We start from the raw sequence: 5,356 nt of genomic DNA, 5'->3' as shown, positions 1-5,356 counted from the left end.
CTTCGGTGTGACCACACATAATGTGCCCCCCAATGACTCACGCCCTTGTGGTTTTTCCTCGGAATGTTCCAAAAAAACCCCATCTACACGGTATTTAATGATTAGGCATCACCAATGCTGGTTGCTAAAAAAAAAAGCTATATATACTTCCAATTTAACATGAATGCGTAATTGAAAATTTCACTTGGCAAATCTAGAGCCAATGCAAATCTAGTGAGATTTAATTGAAGATGGAATATGTATCCATGTATGTGGAGCATATGAATGCATACCGTTTGCGTACATATACAAGTGAGGGAATCATATGGTTCATATAGAGCGTGTTTGGTAGCCTGCATCCAATTCACGGCCTGACTGGGCAGTGCCCAACTTGCCAAGTCCTGAGTAAAGTAAAAAAAACAGGCACGGGGACATGTTGTGCAGCCTATTTGGTAGCCTATGAAGCATTTTTTGGCACTCTCCTGAGACTTGTTGCAGCATGTTTTGTTGGCTGCATAAGCAGCAGACAAGTTGCACTAGTTTTGTTGGCTGCAGCCGGCATGCTATGGTTACCTCCTGCTCACATAGGTGAGGTTACCTACCAAAAACATGGACAAGACCAATTGCAGGCAACAACGATACTAGATACTAGATAGGAGTTCATACTAGGACTAGATTAGTTGTTCAGGACACGGTATACGGCATGTTCAGGACAAGTTCAACATAGGGTGTTACCAGCGGTACGATATAAAACTAATATGACATGAAACAGGCATAGGTCAGTCATGGAAGATGATACTCACCATTGCTTCAGGGTGATCACGGCACCTCTTCACCACCTCAGCACCATTGTAGTCAAAGATCACCACCTTGTATACCTTAGGTGAGATCGAGCTTCTTGAAGGTGAGGAGGAAACCAAACGTGAGATCATGAGCTATGGTGAGGAAGGCCACCCCTGATCCAGGCAAGCTCTTCCATTGACATCCATGATGTTGATGTCCCCGGTGCATCCAGTGGAGGTTTTCAGGGTGATCGTGTCAGGGACTGCCACCAGATAGGGCATGAATGTGTCGGGGATAGGCAACATTCCAAACCTAGGTGCTATTAACACCTTGCAGAAGTGGGTCGGGATCACTGCCTCACACCAGTGCCCCACACCGGCCGCTCTTCCGGTTTTCCTCCTCCTTTTCAAGCCCTCCTATAGTTGACCAGCCGCCATTTCCTACAAATGTAAATCCATGAAAGGTTAGCATGCAAACACGGGGAGAAATAAGAAGAGGCTCATTCACTATGCACATACACAATTTACCATGGTATGTGTCATGGGCATACCTTTTGGGTACCCATTATAACCATACCCGGCTCGGTTCAATATGGAGAAGACCCAAAAAGGCAACCAAAGAAGTAGTCGAATAGGACTCTTGTAAAAACCCTAGGCTGGTTGAATATATAAAACTAGCCAGGACACCCATATAAAAGGAGAAAAGATAGACAAGATAGTTCCGCCTACGGCGGCCCCCTATAACATACTTATGATCATATACTGGATTGCTAGCAGCACGTAGAGATCCTCCACCGAGGGGACCGAAGCTGGGTATATCGTTTGCCCAATCTCGCTCCCGGAATCTTTATTGTCGCTCTTCTCCGAAACCCGAGTCTACAATCCATAGGCATTGGCGAGGTGATACCTCGTCAATTGGCGTCGTCTGTGGGAAAGGCAACGACTGAATTTTGTCATCCGGGCAGGATCCCTCGTCAATCGACAACATCTTGATCGCATCTAGATAGAAAATCATGGAGTTCGTCATCGACCAGTTCATCTATCGGCCGGCCAGATTTTTTCGCCTACAGTATGAGGCGCGCTAAGCAGTGTTATTTCCATCGGGTTCATTCGTTCGAGGATGTTTTCCGCGTATTCGGAACTCACACACACACGACGATGGACAAGTAGAGATCGATCAAATCAGAGCAAGGTGGTAGACATCTTTCAGCACTACCGCGTACGCGCTCGCGGAAGAAATCACCGAAGTTTGTGATGAATCCAGAGAAAGCAATCAGTCGTTGCACGTTGGGTAAAAAAAGAGAAAAAATGTTTCACACGGAGACACCGCCGGATTAAGTCGACAGTATGGCAGCAACAACAGCAGCCGTCACATCCGAACGTATGCATGCAGATCGGGCGATTCACGCAATATTAAAAGGAATAAGCACACACTCGACCACATGACATGTTGCTAGTTAAATTCATTGGTTACTATTTTATCTAACTTCTTTGCTTATTGTTTTTAACGAGCGCCGGGGAACTAACCCATGGAGACAACACACACCTGTCGTTGCAAACTCGACATCCGATATAGATGACCATTAGATGCTATTAATTACTACTATTTGCAGAATTTATTTCGATCAAATATTTTTTCGCCGCTGTTATTTTCTCGTAGATTTTTGCGCCTTAATACAACTACAGATCGGAATAAGCTCCGACTACTCGCGTGTCATGTACTCGACATCACGGACTCAACACACTCGGGTGCTCACCCGTCGTGGATCTGCCACATCGAACGCATCTTCTTCATCGACTACTTCCAGCCAGAAGCACGTGACTACATCGACTGTGTCCGATGCACGACATGCTTGCACGTCGGCTCTGACGCAGCCGATAAAAAAGTTAAGTGTTCCTTTTCCAAGAGTGTTCTTATTCCAAGAGTCAATTATTATTTACTATCGCCACGCCCGAATACTCGGGGGTGCGCCATTACATCGTTACCCTAAATACACTCGATTACTCGGTGAATTTACTTTCTTCGACTTAGTGGATTTATCTTCTTTGTCTTAGTGGATTTATCTTCCCCGCCTCAGTGAATTTATTTTATTTGTCTTAGTGGATTTATCTTCTTCGGCTCAGTGGATTTATCTTCTTCGGCTTACTGGATTTGTCTTCTTCGGATTCATCTTATAAGGTTATCATTGGTTTCCTCTAATATAATACTGCCCGACGCATTTTCGGGTCAGTGGATTTATCATCTATGATTATTACTGGATTTATTTTCTTCGGGTCAGTGAATTTATTTTATTAGGATTCATCTATATGGATATTACTTGTTTTCTCTTATACAATACTTCCTGTTGCGTTTTCGGGTCAATGGATTCATCTTCTATGGTTATTACTAGATTTATTTTTCTTCGGGTCAATGGATTCATCCTCTATGATATCAGCGGATTCATCTTCAATATATGCTTCTTGTTTAATGGCGTAATATTTAATATGGATTCATCTTAAATACTTCATCTTGGATTCATCTTCAATGCTTTATCTCTCATGGCGTAATCTTCAATGGCTTGATATTCAAATAGCTTCAGCTTCAATGGGGTTGACAATTTCATCAAATTCTCTAGCTGAAGTAAACAATGAACAGAAGATGTCGCAACTTTTGTCGTGATCCACGCGTGTGTGGTCATGATTCTCTAGGCGAAACAAAAAATAGGTCACGTATCCATGGTGCCAACACTCGGGGCTCGACAACGACTTTGCCCCGAGTCACAACTGCGACACTGCGTCTAAGCAACAATCATGACATCACCCCAGCAGCGCTCGGGGGCTCGGCTATTTCTTCATCAACAATTTGGCGGCATCCACTTTCGCTATTTGGTGGTTTCTACTTCGGCTTGACTTCTTCGCTGCACACGAAGACTTCACCGACTCAGCTGCACAACCTGCCTCCGCGTCGACTCCATCGTACCCAATAAGCTAAGTGTTACTTTAATTTACACAAAGTTGATTATATTTTACTTTCATTGCATCCGACACTCGGGGGTTGCGATGTATAAATTGACTCTACATCTCAGGTCGACAAAAGAAGAACTGCGCCTAGGAAAAATTACATCAACGAAGAACTCGATAAAAAAAATCTGCAAGGAACCCGACGAAAATTTCTTCAAGGAAGAACCCGACGAAAATTTCTTCAAGGAGGAACCCAAACAAAAATTTCTTCAAGGAGGAACCCGACGAAAATTTCTTCAAGGAGGAACCCGAAAAAAAAAGAGGCAGAAAAAGGTGGAAAAATCTTCGGGTCCATTGACTCGTCATTTATTCCGATCGAGAGCACCGGCAGTATACCCGGCGAAAAAATAGAAGAACCGAATACATTTGGCTATCCCATCATGCCCGAGAAAAAAAATATGAAAACCCCGAAAAATGGGTCGTCCTATCAGCTGAACAAAGGCCCTCGACAATATATTCTCAGAGCACGTTCGCCACGGTAAAAACTCTGAATGTCGTGACTTGGAAAAGGGTCACGAAGGAAAGACCCCAGGATCCATCCTGTGTGGCGTGGCATCGCACCCGAATGCGCTCTCCCACTTTATCCACATCAACAGATGTGAAGCAAATTCCAGCGGACGCGTTGGGTACCCAATAACTTAACTGGAATTTAGTTTTCGATAAGTCCTAAAGTGGCACGTCCTGAATTACGCCAGTATCTCGAATTGGAGCCCAGGGACTCGGGTTTGAAGTAGGTTTATCCGGATTTGCCACAAGAGAAATTAGCTGGTTCCTGATCCGTTAAAAGCACCAGCCGGATTTACCAATATCCATTGTGCAATATAGATGTCGATAAAAATAGCAATGGTCCGGAGTCAAAAAAATGAAGAAGAAAAGTCAGGGTTTAGAGATTCAACCCGATTCTGCGATCCAATATTTCCATGGTAAATAAATCAAGGTTTGTAGGCTCAAATTGACTCTGCGACTCAAGTGGAGCCTACTCCCATCGAGAGCACATGGATTTCATCAAGTCCTCTAACAGGACTCGATAATTATATCAAGTCCTCCAGTAGGAGTCGATAAAAGAGGGGATGCGCCCAGGAATATAGTCAAGTTTTTCATCGAGTACTACAACTTGAGTCTATGCCCAGGTGCAAACACCTGCCCATAGATTCGGGGGCTACTCCCATCGGGAGCGTTGGTCGCGCACCCGATAAAAAAATAACTTCGAAAGTTGTCGTCAACGTCTACGCTACACATGATCTACGACATTGAACTGATGTATTTCCGGATCAATGGCCTCGCCTTGTATTTCTTCGACTTCGGAGATGATTATGATTGGAGTCTCTACGCAAGTCTTCGACTTCCCTAGACACTCGGGGGCTACTGTCATGGGCATTACCTTTCGGGTACCCATTATTACCATACCCGACTCGGCCCAATATGAAGAAGGCCCAAGAAGGCAACCCAAAGAAGTAGTCGACTAGGACTCTTGTAAAAACCCTAGGATGTATATAAAGCCAGCCAGGACACCCATATAGAAGGAGAAAAGATAGACAAGATAGTTCCGCCTACGGCGGTCCCCTGTAAACATACTTATGATCATATACTGGATT

The sequence above is a fragment of the Lolium rigidum genome, chromosome 2, assembly GCF_022539505.1.
Source record: "Lolium rigidum isolate FL_2022 chromosome 2, APGP_CSIRO_Lrig_0.1, whole genome shotgun sequence".
Classification (NCBI taxonomy): Eukaryota; Viridiplantae; Streptophyta; class Magnoliopsida; order Poales; family Poaceae; genus Lolium; species Lolium rigidum.
Note: the sequence above shows the minus strand (reverse complement) of the source record.